The sequence below is a fragment of the Oncorhynchus masou genome, chromosome 5, assembly GCF_036934945.1.
Source record: "Oncorhynchus masou masou isolate Uvic2021 chromosome 5, UVic_Omas_1.1, whole genome shotgun sequence".
Classification (NCBI taxonomy): domain Eukaryota; kingdom Metazoa; phylum Chordata; class Actinopteri; order Salmoniformes; family Salmonidae; genus Oncorhynchus; species Oncorhynchus masou.
Window position 1 is genome coordinate 1,664,808 of NC_088216.1, and position 17,318 is coordinate 1,682,125.

Genomic DNA, 17,318 nt, shown 5'->3' on the forward strand with positions numbered 1-17,318 from the left:
CCCCTGATATGTTACATACTGATATGTTACCCCCTGACATGTTACATACTGATATGTTACCCCCTGACATGTTGCCCCCTGATATGTTACCCACTGATATGTTACCCACTGATATGTTACCCCCTGACATGTTACCCCCTGATATGTTACATACTGATATGTTACCCCTGATATGTTACCCCCTGATATGTTACCCCCTGATATGTTACCCCCTGATATGTTACCCACTGATATGTTACACACTGATATGTTACATACTATATGTTACCCACTGATATGTTACATACTGATATGTTACCCACTGATATGTTACCCCTGATATGTTACCCGCTGATATGTTACCCGCTGATATGTTACACGCTGATATGTTACCCGCTGATATGTTACCCGCTGATATGTTACCCGCTGATATGTTACACGCTGATATGTTACCCGCTGATATGTTACACGCTGATATGTTACACGCTGATATGTTACACGCTGATATGTTACCCCCTGATATGTTACCCACTGATATGTTACCCCCTGACATGTTACCCCCTGATATGTTACATACTGATATGTTACATACTTATATGTTACCCCCTGATATGTTACATACTGATATGTTACCCCCTGACATGTTACATACTAATATGTTACCCCTGACATGTTACCCCTGATATGTTACCCACTGATATGTTACCCACTGATATGTTACCCCCTGACATGTTACCCCCTGATATGTTACATACTGATATGTTACCCCCTGATATGTTACCCACTGATATGTTACCCCTGACATGTTACCCCTGATATGTTACATACTGATATGTTACATACTGATATGTTACCCCCTGACATGTTACCCCCTGATATGTTACATACTGATATGTTACATACTTATATGTTACCCCTGATATGTTACCCCCTGATATGTTACATACTGATATGTTACCCCCTGATATGTTACCCACTGATATGTTACCCACTGATATGTTACATACTGATATGTTACCCCCTGATATGTTACATACTGATATGTTACCCACTGATATGTTACCCACTGATATGTTACCCACTGATATGTTACCCACTGATATGTTACATACTGATATGTTACATACTGATAGGTTACCCCCTGATATGTTACATACTGATATGTTACCCACTGATATGTTACACACTGATATGTTACATACTATATGTTACCCACTGATATGTTACATACTGATATGTTACCCACTGATATGTTACCCCCTGATATGTTACCCGCTGATATGTTACACGCTGATATGTTACCCGCTGATATGTTACCCGCTGATATGTTACCCGCTGATATGTTACACGCTGATATGTTACCCGCTGATATGTTACACGCTGATATGTTACACGCTGATATGTTACCCACTGATATGTTACCCCCTGACATGTTACCCCCTGATATGTTACATACTGATATGTTACCCCCTGATATGTTACCCACTGATATGTTACCCCCTGACATGTTACCCCCTGATATGTTACATACTGATATGTTACATACTTATATGTTACCCCCTGATATGTTACATACTGATATGTTACCCCCTGACATGTTACATACTGATATGTTACCCCCTGACATGTTACCCCCTGATATGTTACCCACTGATATGTTACCCACTGATATGTTACCCCCTGACATGTTACCCCCTGATATGTTACCCCCTGACATGTTACCCCCTGACATGTTACCCCCTGATATGTTACATACTGATATGTTACATACTGATATGTTACCCCCTGATATGTTACCCACTGATATGTTACCCCCTGACATGTTACCCCCTGATATGTTACATACTGATATGTTACATACTTATATGTTACCCCTGATATGTTACATACTGATATGTTACCCCCTGACATGTTACATACTGATATGTTACCCCTGACATGTTACCCCCTGATATGTTACCCACTGATATGTTACCCACTGATATGTTACCCCCTGACATGTTACCCCCTGATATGTTACATACTGATATGTTACCCCTGATATGTTACCCCTGATATGTTACCCCCTGATATGTTACCCCCTGATATGTTACCCACTGATATGTTACACACTGATATGTTACATACTATATGTTACCCACTGATATGTTACATACTGATATGTTACCCACTGATATGTTACCCCCTGATATGTTACCCGCTGATATGTTACCCGCTGATATGTTACACGCTGATATGTTACCCGCTGATATGTTACCCGCTGATATGTTACCCGCTGATATGTTACACGCTGATATGTTACCCGCTGATATGTTACACGCTGATATGTTACACGCTGATATGTTACACGCTGATATGTTACCCCCTGATATGTTACCCACTGATATGTTACCCCCTGACATGTTACCCCCTGATATGTTACATACTGATATGTTACATACTTATATGTTACCCCCTGATATGTTACATACTGATATGTTACCCCTGACATGTTACATACTGATATGTTACCCCTGACATGTTACCCCCTGATATGTTACCCACTGATATGTTACCCACTGATATGTTACCCCTGACATGTTACCCCCTGATATGTTACATACTGATATGTTACCCCTGATATGTTACCCACTGATATGTTACCCCCTGACATGTTACCCCCTGATATGTTACATACTGATATGTTACATACTGATATGTTACCCCCTGACATGTTACCCCCTGATATGTTACATACTGATATGTTACATACTTATATGTTACCCCCTGATATGTTACATACTGATATGTTACCCCCTGATATGTTACCCACTGATATGTTACCCCCTGATATGTTACATACTGATATGTTACCCCTGATATGTTACATACTGATATGTTACCCACTGATATGTTACCCACTGATATGTTACCCACTGATATGTTACCCACTGATATGTTACATACTGATATGTTACATACTGATAGGTTACCCCCTGATATGTTACATACTGATATGTTACCCACTGATATGTTACACACTGATATGTTACATACTATATGTTACCCACTGATATGTTACATACTGATATGTTACCCCCTGATATGTTACCCGCTGATATGTTACCCGCTGATATGTTACACGCTGATATGTTACCCGCTGATATGTTACCCGCTGATATGTTACACGCTGATATGTTACACGCTGATATGTTACCCGCTGATATGTTACACGCTGATATGTTACACGCTGATATGTTACACGCTGATATGTTACACGCTGATATGTTACACGCTGATATGTTACACGCTGATATGTTACCCACTGATATGTTACCCCCTGACATGTTACCCCCTGATATGTTACATACTGATATGTTACATACTGATATGTTACCCCCTGATATGTTACCCACTGATATGTTACCCCCTGACATGTTACCCCTGATATGTTACATACTGATATGTTACATACTTATATGTTACCCCCTGATATGTTACATACTGATATGTTACCCCCTGACATGTTACATACTGATATGTTACCCCCTGACATGTTACCCCCTGATATGTTACCCACTGATATGTTACCCACTGATATGTTACCCCTGACATGTTACCCCCTGATATGTTACATACTGATATGTTACCCCCTGATATGTTACCCCCTGATATGTTACCCCCTGATATGTTACCCCCTGATATGTTACCCACTGATATGTTACACACTGATATGTTACATACTATATGTTACCCACTGATATGTTACATACTGATATGTTACCCACTGATATGTTACCCCCTGATATGTTACCCCCTGATATGTTACCCGCTGATATGTTACCCGCTGATATGTTACCCGCTGATATGTTACCCGCTGATATGTTACCCGCTGATATGTTACCCGCTGATATGTTACACGCTGATATGTTACCCGCTGATATGTTACACGCTGATATGTTACACGCTGATATGTTACACGCTGATATGTTACCCCCTGATATGTTACCCACTGATATGTTACCCCCTGACATGTTACCCCCTGATATGTTACATACTGATATGTTACATACTTATATGTTACATACTGATATGTTACCCCCTGACATGTTACATACTGATATGTTACCCCCTGACATGTTACCCCCTGATATGTTACCCACTGATATGTTACCCACTGATATGTTACCCACTGATATGTTACCCCCTGACATGTTACCCCCTGATATGTTACATACTGATATGTTACCCCCTGATATGTTACCCACTGATATGTTACCCCCTGACATGTTACCCCCTGATATGTTACATACTGATATGTTACATACTGATATGTTACCCCCTGACATGTTACCCCCTGATATGTTACATACTGATATGTTACATACTTATATGTTACCCCCTGATATGTTACCCCCTGATATGTTACATACTGATATGTTACCCCCTGATATGTTACCCACTGATATGTTACCCCTGATATGTTACATACTGATATGTTACATACTGATATGTTACCCCCTGATATGTTACATACTGATATGTTACCCACTGATATGTTACCCACTGATATGTTACCCACTGATATGTTACCCACTGATATGTTACCCACTGATATGTTACATACTGATATGTTACATACTGATAGGTTACCCCCTGATATGTTACATACTGATATGTTACATACTGATATGTTACATACTGATATGTTACCCGCTGATATGTTACCCACTGATATGTTACCCACTGATATGTTACCCACTGATATGTTACCCCCTGATATGTTACATACTGATATGTTACCCCCTGACATGTTACATACTGATATGTTACCCCCTGACATGTTACACACTGACATGTTACCCCCTGATATGTTACCCACTGATATGTTACCCCCTGACATGTTACCCCCTGATATGTTACATACTGATATGTTACCCCCTGATATGTTACCCACTGATATGTTACCCCCTGACATGTTACCCCCTGATATGTTACATACTGATATGTTACATACTGATATGTTACCCCCTGATATGTTACCCACTGATATGTTACCCCCTGACATGTTACCCCCTGATATGTTACCCCTGATATGTTACCCCCTGATATGTTACCCACTGATATGTTACACACTGATATGTTACATACTATATGTTACCCACTGATATGTTACATACTGATATGTTACCCACTGATATGTTACCCCCTGATATGTTACCCGCTGATATGTTACCCGCTGATATGTTACACGCTGATATGTTACCCGCTGATATGTTACCCGCTGATATGTTACCCGCTGATATGTTACACGCTGATATGTTACCCGCTGATATGTTACACGCTGATATGTTACACGCTGATATGTTACACGCTGATATGTTACACGCTGATATGTTACACGCTGATATGTTACACGCTGATATGTTACACGCTGATATGTTACACGCTGATATGTTACACGCTGATATGTTACACGCTGATATGTTACACACTGATATGTTACCCGCTGATATGTTACCCACTGATATGTTACAGCCCTGATATGTTACATACTGATATGTTACACACTGATATGTTACACACTGATATGTTACCCCCTGATATGTTACATAATGATATGTTACATACTGATATGTTACATACTGATATGTTACATACTGATATGTTACCCGCTGATATGTTACCCACTGATATGTTACCCACTGATATGTTACCCACTGATATGTTACGCACTGATATGTTACCCACTGATATGTTACACACTGATATGTTACACACTGATATGTTACACACTGATATGTTACACACTGATATGTTACTCCCTGATATGTTACCCCCTGATGTGTTACACACTGATGTGTTACACACTGATATGTTACCCCCTGATAAGTTACCCCCTGATAAGTTACACACTGATATGTTACCCCCTGATATGTTACATACTGATATGTTACCCGCTGATATGTTACCCGCTGATATGTTACCCGCTGATATGTTACAGCCCTGATATGTTACATACTGATATGTTACACCCTGATATGTTACATACTGATATGTTACCCCCTGATATGTTACACACTGATATGTTACCCCCTGATATGTTACATACTGATATGTTACATACTGATATGTTACATACTGATATGTTACATACTGATATGTTACCCGCTGATATGTTACCCACTGATATGTTACCCACTGATATGTTACCCCCTGATATGTTACATACTGATATGTTACCCACTGATATGTTACACACTGATATGTTACACACTGATATGTTACCCACTGATATGTTACCCCCTGATATGTTACACACTGATATGTTACACACTGATATGTTACCCCCTGATAAGTTACACACTGATATGTTACCCCCTGATATGTTACATACTGATATGTTACCCACTGATATGTTACATACTGATATGTTACATACTGATATGTTACCCACTGATATGTTACCCACTGATATGTTACCCACTGATATGTTACATACTGATATGTTACCCCCTGATATGTTACACACTGATATGTTACACCCTGACATGTTACCCCCTGACATGTTACCCCCTGACATGTTACATACTGATATGTTACATACTATATGTTACCCGCTGATATGTTACCCCCTGACATGTTACCCCCTGATATGTTACATACTGATATGTTACATACTGATATGTTACATACTGATATGTTACCCACTGATATGTTACCCACTGATATGTTACCCACTGATATGTTACCCACTGATATGTTACCCCTGACATGTTACCCGCTGACATGTTACCCCCTGATATGTTACATACTGATATGTTACCCCCTGATATATTACCCACTGATATGTTACCCCCTGACATGTTACACACTGACATGTTACCCCCTGATATGTTACCCACTGATATGTTACATACTGATATGTTACCCACTGATATGTTACCCCCTGATATGTTACATACTGATATGTTACATACTGATATGTTACCCCCTGATATGTTACCCCCTGATATGTTACCCCCTGACATGTTACCCCCTGATATGTTACATACTGATATGTTACATACTGATAGGTTACCCCCTGATATGTTACATACTGATATGTTACCCACTGATATGTTACATACTGATATGTTACATACTGATATGTTACCCACTGATATGTTACCCACTGATATGTTACCCACTGATATGTTACATACTGATATGTTACATACTATATGTTACCCGCTGATATGTTACATACTGATATGTTACATACTGATATGTTACACACTGATATGTTACACACTGATATGTTACCCCCTGTCATGTTACCCCCTGACATGTTACCCCCTGATATGTTACACACTGATATGTTACACACTAATATGTTACCCCTGACATGTTACCCCTGATATGTTACATACTGATATGTTACATACTATATGTTACCCGCTGATATGTTACCCGCTGATATGTTACCCGCTGATATGTTACATACTGATGTTACCCCCTGACATGTTACCCCCTGATATGTTACATACTGATATGTTACATACTGATATGTTACCCACTGATATGTTACCCACTGATATGTTACCCACTGATATGTTACCCACTGACATGTTACCCACTGATATGTTACATACTGATATGTTACCCCCTGACATGTTACATACTGATATGTTACCCCCTGACATGTTACACACTGACATGTTACCCCCTGATATGTTACCCACTGATATGTTACCCACTGGCATGTTACCCCCTGATATGTTACATACTGATATGTTACCCCCTGATATGTTACCCACTGATATGTTACCCCTGACATGTCACATACTGATATGTTACATACTGATATGTTACCCCCTGATATGTTACCCCCTGATATGTTACCCACTGATATGTTACCCCCTGACATGTTACCCCCTGATATGTTACATACTGATATGTTACATACTTATATGTTACCCCCTGATATGTTACCCACTGATATGTTACATACTGATATGTTACCCACTGATATGTTACCCCCTGATATGTTACCCCCTGATATGTTAGATACTGAGATGTTACATACTGATATGTTACCCCCTGATATGTTACCCACTGATATGTTACCCCCTGATATGTTACATACTGATATGTTACCCACTGATATGTTACCCACTGATATGTTACCCACTGATATGTTACCCACTGATATGTTACCCACTGATATGTTACCCCCTGATATGTTACCCCCTGATATGTTACCCACTGATATGTTACACACTGATATGTTACATACTATATGTTACCCACTGATATGTTACACACTGATATGTTACATACTGATATGTTACCCACTGATATGTTACCCCCTGATATGTTACCCGCTGATATGTTACCCGCTGATATGTTACACGCTGATATGTTACCCGCTGATATGTTACCCGCTGATATGTTACACACTGATATGTTAAACACTGATATGTTACCCCCTGATATGTTACCCCTGATATGTTACACACTGATATGTTACATACTGATATGTTACCCCTGATACTGATATGTTACACCCTGATATGTTACACCCTGATATGTTACACGCTGATATGTTACACGCTGATATGTTACCCGCTGATATGTTACCCGCTGATATGTTACCCGCTGATATGTTACCCGCTGATATGTTACCCGCTGATATGTTACACGCTGATATGTTACACGCTGATATGTTACACGCTGATATGTTACACGCTGATATGTTACCCGCTGATATGTTACCCGCTGATATGTTACCCCCTGATATGTTACCCGCTGATATGTTACACACTGATATGTTACCCGCTGATATGTTACACACTGATATGTTACACACTGATATGTTACACACTGATATGTTACACACTGATATGTTACCCCTGATATGTTACCCCCTGATATGTTACACGCTGATATGTTACCCACTGATATGTTACCCACTGATATGTTACCCACTGATATGTTACCCCCTGATATGTTACCCCCTGATATGTTACCCCCTGATGTTACCCGCTGATATGTTACATACTGATATGTTACCCGCTGATATGTTACCCACTGATATGTTACACACTGATATGTTAATCATATATATGTTACCCGCTGATATGTTACACGCTGATATGTTACACGCTGATATGTTACATGCTGATATGTTACACGCTGATATGTTACACGCTGATATGTTACACGCTGATATGTTACACGCTGATATGTTACACGCTGATATGTTACATACTATATGTTACCCACTGATATGTTACATACTGATATGTTACCCACTGATGTTACCCACTGATATGTTACCCACTGATATGTTACACCCTGATATGTTACACACTGATATGTTACATACTGATATGTTACACACTGATATGTTACGCACTGATATGTTACCCACTGATATGTTACCCACTGATATGTTACCCACTGATATGTTACACACTGATATGTTACACACTGATATGTTACACACTGATATGTTACACACTGATATGTTACCCGCTGATATGTTACCCGCTGATATGTTACACACTGATATGTTACACGCTGATATGTTAATCCCTGATATGTTACACGCTGATATGTTACACGCTGATATGTTACACGCTGATATGTTACACGCTGATATGTTACACGCTGATATGTTACACGCTGATATGTTACCCACTGATATGTTACCCACTGATATGTTACCCGCTGATATGTTACCCGCTGATATGTTACACACTGATATGTTAAACACTGATATGTTACATACTGATATGTTACATACTGATATGTTACATACTGATATGTTACATACTGATATGTTACCCGCTGATATGTTACCCACTGATATGTTACCCACTGATATGTTACCCCCTGATATGTTACATACTGATATGTTACCCACTGATATGTTACATACTGATATGTTACATACTGATATGTTACCCACTGATATGTTACCCACTGATATGTTACCCACTGATATGTTACATACTGATATGTTACCCCCTGATATGTTACACACTGATATGTTACACCCTGACATGTTACCCCCTGACATGTTACCCCCTGACATGTTACCCCCTGACATGTTACATACTGATATGTTACATACTATATGTTACCCGCTGATATGTTACCCCCTGACATGTTACCCCCTGATATGTTACATACTGATATGTTACATACTGATATGTTACATACTGATATGTTACCCACTGATATGTTACCCACTGATATGTTACCCACTGATATGTTACCCACTGATATGTTACCCCCTGACATGTTACCCGCTGACATGTTACCCCCTGATATGTTACATACTGATATGTTACCCCCTGATATATTACCCACTGATATGTTACCCCTGACATGTTACACACTGACATGTTACCCCTGATATGTTACCCACTGATATGTTACATACTGATATGTTACCCACTGATATGTTACCCCCTGATATGTTACATACTGATATGTTACCCCCTGATATGTTACCCCCTGATATGTTACCCACTGACATGTTACCCCCTGATATGTTACATACTGATATGTTACATACTGATAGGTTACCCCCTGATATGTTACATACTGATATGTTACCCACTGATATGTTACATACTGATATGTTACATACTGATATGTTACCCACTGATATGTTACCCACTGATATGTTACCCACTGATATGTTACATACTGATATGTTACATACTATATGTTACCCGCTGATATGTTACATACTGATATGTTACATACTGATATGTTACACACTGATATGTTACACACTGATATGTTACCCCCTGTCATGTTACCCCCTGACATGTTACCCCCTGATATGTTACACACTGATATGTTACACACTGATATGTTACCCCCTGACATGTTACCCCCTGATATGTTACATACTGATATGTTACATACTATATGTTACCCGCTGATATGTTACCCGCTGATATGTTACCCGCTGATATGTTACATACTGATGTTACCCCCTGACATGTTACCCCCTGATATGTTACATACTGATATGTTACATACTGATATGTTACCCACTGATATGTTACCCACTGATATGTTACCCACTGATATGTTACCCACTGACATGTTACCCACTGATATGTTACATACTGATATGTTACCCCCTGACATGTTACATACTGATATGTTACCCCCTGACATGTTACACACTGACATGTTACCCCCTGATATGTTACCCACTGATATGTTACCCACTGGCATGTTACCCCCTGATATGTTACATACTGATATGTTACCCCCTGATATGTTACCCACTGATATGTTACCCCTGACATGTCACATACTGATATGTTACATACTGATATGTTACCCCCTGATATGTTACCCCCTGATATGTTACCCACTGATATGTTACCCCCTGACATGTTACCCCCTGATATGTTACATACTGATATGTTACATACTTATATGTTACCCCCTGATATGTTACCCACTGATATGTTACATACTGATATGTTACCCACTGATATGTTACCCCCTGATATGTTACCCCCTGATATGTTAGATACTGAGATGTTACATACTGATATGTTACCCCCTGATATGTTACCCCCTGATATGTTACCCACTGATATGTTACCCCCTGATATGTTACATACTGATATGTTACCCCCTGATATGTTACCCACTGATATGTTACCCACTGATATGTTACCCACTGATATGTTACCCACTGATATGTTACCCACTGATATGTTACCCCCTGATATGTTACCCCCTGATATGTTACCCACTGATATGTTACACACTGATATGTTACATACTATATGTTACCCACTGATATGTTACACACTGATATGTTACATACTGATATGTTACCCACTGATATGTTACCCCCTGATATGTTACCCGCTGATATGTTACCCGCTGATATGTTACACGCTGATATGTTACCCGCTGATATGTTACCCGCTGATATGTTACACACTGATATGTTAAACACTGATATGTTACCCCCTGATATGTTACCCCCTGATATGTTACACACTGATATGTTACATACTGATATGTTACCCCTGATACTGATATGTTACACCCTGATATGTTACACCCTGATATGTTACACGCTGATATGTTACACGCTGATATGTTACCCGCTGATATGTTACCCGCTGATATGTTACCCGCTGATATGTTACCCGCTGATATGTTACCCGCTGATATGTTACACGCTGATATGTTACACGCTGATATGTTACACGCTGATATGTTACCCGCTGATATGTTACCCGCTGATATGTTACCCCCTGATATGTTACCCGCTGATATGTTACACACTGATATGTTACCCGCTGATATGTTACACACTGATATGTTACACACTGATATGTTACACACTGATATGTTACACACTGATATGTTACCCCCTGATATGTTACCCCCTGATATGTTACACGCTGATATGTTACCCACTGATATGTTACCCACTGATATGTTACCCACTGATATGTTACACACTGATATGTTAATCATATATATGTTACCCGCTGATATGTTACACGCTGATATGTTACACGCTGATATGTTACACGCTGATATGTTACACGCTGATATGTTACACGCTGATATGTTACACGCTGATATGTTACACGCTGATATGTTACATACTATATGTTACCCACTGATATGTTACATACTGATATGTTACCCACTGATGTTACCCACTGATATGTTACCCACTGATATGTTACACCCTGATATGTTACACACTGATATGTTACATACTGATATGTTACACACTGATATGTTACGCACTGATATGTTACCCACTGATATGTTACCCACTGATATGTTACCCACTGATATGTTACACACTGATATGTTACACACTGATATGTTACACACTGATATGTTACACACTGATATGTTACCCGCTGATATGTTACCCGCTGATATGTTACACACTGATATGTTAATCATATATATGTTACCCGCTGATATGTTACACGCTGATATGTTAATCCCTGATATGTTACACGCTGATATGTTACACGCTGATATGTTACACGCTGATATGTTACACGCTGATATGTTACACGCTGATATGTTACACGCTGATATGTTACCCACTGATATGTTACCCACTGATATGTTACCCGCTGATATGTTACCCGCTGATATGTTACACACTGATATGTTAAACACTGATATGTTACCCCCTGATATGTTACACACTGATATGTTACCCCCTGATATGTTACACACTGATATGTTACCCGCTGATATGTTACCCGCTGATATGTTACCCACTGATATGTTACACACTGATATGTTAAACACTGATATGTTACCCCCTGATATGTTACACACTGATATGTTAAACACTGATATGTTACACCCTGATATGTTACACCCTGATATGTTACACACTGATATGTTACACACTGATATGTTACACACTGATATGTTACATACTGATATGTTACCCACTGATATGTTACCCGCTGATATGTTACCCGCTGATATGTTACACACTGATATGTTACACACTGATATGTTACCCACTGATATGTTACACACTGATATGTTACACACTGATATGTTACCCGCTGATATGTTACCCGCTGATATGTTACCCACTGATATGTTACACACTGATATGTTAATCATATATATGTTACCCGCTGATATGTTACCCGCTGATATGTTACACGCTGATATGTTACACGCTGATATGTTACACGCTGATATGTTACACGCTGATATGTTACCCGCTGATATGTTACCCGCTGATATGTTACCCACTGATATGTTACCCACTGATATGTTACCCGCTGATATGTTACCCGCTGATATGTTACACCCTGATATGTTACCCACTGATATGTTACACACTGATATGTTAAACACTGATATGTTACACGCTGATATGTTACACGCTGATATGTTACACGCTGATATGTTACACGCTGATATGTTACACGCTGATATGTTACACACTGATATGTTACCCCCTGATATGTTACACACTGATATGTTACCCCCTGATATGTTACACACTGATATGTTACCCGCTGATATGTTACCCACTGATATGTTACACACTGATATGTTAAACACTGATATGTTACCCCCTGATATGTTACACACTGATATGTTAAACACTGATATGTTACCCCCTGATATGTTACACACTGATATGTTACACCCTGATATGTTACCCACTGATATGTTACACACTGATATGTTAAACACTGATATGTTACACGCTGATATGTTACACGCTGATATGTTACACGCTGATATGTTACACGCTGATATGTTACCCGCTGATATGTTACCCGCTGATATGTTACCCGCTGATATGTTACCCGCTGATATGTTACACACTGATATGTTAAACACTGATATGTTAAACACTGATATGTTACCCCCTGATATGTTACACACTGATATGTTACCCCCTGATATGTTACACACTGATATGTTACCCGCTGATATGTTACCCGCTGATATGTTACCCACTGATATGTTACACACTGATATGTTAAACACTGATATGTTACCCCCTGATATGTTACACACTGATATGTTAAACACTGATATGTTACACCCTGATATGTTACACCCTGATATGTTACACACTGATATGTTACACACTGATATGTTACACACTGATATGTTACCCACTGATATGTTACATACTGATATGTTACCCGCTGATATGTTACCCGCTGATATGTTACCCGCTGATATGTTACACACTGATATGTTACACACTGATATGTTACACACTGATATGTTACCCACTGATATGTTACACACTGATATGTTACACACTGATATGTTACACACTGATATGTTACCCGCTGATATGTTACCCACTGATATGTTACACACTGATATGTTAATCATATATATGTTACCCGCTGATATGTTACACGCTGATATGTTACACGCTGATATGTTACACGCTGATATGTTACACGCTGATATGTTACACGCTGATATGTTACACGCTGATATGTTACACGCTGATATGTTACCCGCTGATATGTTACCCGCTGATATGTTACCCGCTGATATGTTACCCGCTGATATGTTACCCGCTGATATGTTACCCGCTGATATGTTACACACTGATATGTTAAACACTGATATGTTACCCCCTGATATGTTACACACTGATATGTTACCCCCTGATATGTTACACACTGATATGTTACCCGCTGATATGTTACCCACTGATATGTTACACACTGATATGTTAAACACTGATATGTTACCCCCTGATATGTTACACACTGATATGTTAAACACTGATATGTTACCCCCTGATATGTTACACACTGATATGTTACACCCTGATATGTTACCCATTGATATGTTACACACTGATATGTTAAACACTGATATGTTAAACACTGATATGTTACCCCCTGATATGTTACACACTGATATGTTAAACACTGATATGTTACACCCTGATATGTTACACCCTGATATGTTACACACTGATATGTTACACACTGATATGTTACACACTGATATGTTACATACTGATATGTTACCCGCTGATATGTTACCCGCTGATATGTTACCCGCTGATATGTTACACACTGATATGTTACACACTGATATGTTACCCACTGATATGTTACACACTGATATGTTACACACTGATATGTTACACACTGATATGTTACCCGCTGATATGTTACCCACTGATATGTTACACACTGATATGTTAATCATATATATGTTACCCGCTGATATGTTACACGCTGATATGTTACACGCTGATATGTTACACGCTGATATGTTACACGCTGATATGTTACACGCTGATATGTTACACGCTGATATGTTACCCGCTGATATGTTACCCGCTGATATGTTACCCACTGATATGTTACCCGCTGATATGTTACCCGCTGATATGTTACCCGCTGATATGTTACACACTGATATGTTAAACACTGATATGTTACCCCCTGATATGTTACACACTGATATGTTACACACTGATATGTTACCCGCTGATATGTTACCCACTGATATGTTACACACTGATATGTTAAACACTGATATGTTACCCCCTGATATGTTACACACTGATATGTTAAACACTGATATGTTACCCCCTGATATGTTACACACTGATATGTTACACCCTGATATGTTACCCACTGATATGTTACACACTGATATGTTAAACGCTGATATGTTACACGCTGATATGTTACACGCTGATATGTTACATGCTGATATGTTACACGCTGATATGTTACCCGCTGATATGTTACCCGCTGATATGTTACCCGCTGATATGTTACCCGCTGATATGTTACACACTGATATGTTAAACACTGATATGTTACCCCCTGATATGTTACACACTGATATGTTACCCCCTGATATGTTACACACTGATATGTTACCCGCTGATATGTTACCCGCTGATATGTTACCCACTGATATGTTACACACTGATATGTTAAACACTGATATGTTACCCCCTGATATGTTACACACTGATATGTTAAACACTGATATGTTACACCCTGATATGTTACACCCTGATATGTTACACACTGATATGTTACACACTGATATGTTACACACTGATATGTTACCCACTGATATGTTACATACTGATATGTTACCCACTGATATGTTACCCGCTGATATGTTACCCGCTGATATGTTACACACTGATATGTTACACACTGATATGTTACACACTGATATGTTACCCACTGATATGTTACACACTGATATGTTACACACTGATATGTTACCCGCTGATATGTTACCCACTGATATGTTAATCATATATATGTTACCCGCTGATATGTTACACGCTGATATGTTACACGCTGATATGTTACACGCTGATATGTTACACGCTGATATGTTACACGCTGATATGTTACACGCTGATATGTTACACGCTGATATGTTACCCGCTGATATGTTACCCGCTGATATGTTACCCGCTGATATGTTACCCGCTGATATGTTACCCACTGATATGTTACCCGCTGATATGTTACCCGCTGATATGTTACACACTGATATGTTAAACACTGATATGTTACCCCCTGATATGTTACACACTGATATGTTACCCCCTGATATGTTACACACTGATATGTTACCCGCTGATATGTTACCCACTGATATGTTACACACTGATATGTTAAACACTGATATGTTACCCCCTGATATGTTACACACTGATATGTTACACACTGATATGTTAAACACTGATATGTTAAACACTGATATGTTACCCCCTGATATGTTACACACTGATATGTTACCCCCTGATATGTTACACACTGATATGTTACCCGCTGATATGTTACCCGCTG

At 39.1% G+C, this 17,318-nt stretch overlaps 1 protein-coding gene across 1 annotated transcript in view; it reads right to left on the bottom strand.

Annotated features, from left to right (window-relative positions):
* The window catches only part of LOC135525664 (uncharacterized), a 99,924-nt gene that overhangs the window by 30,437 nt on the left and 52,169 nt on the right, over positions 1–17,318 (bottom strand). The gene's annotated exons all lie outside the window — the stretch shown is intronic.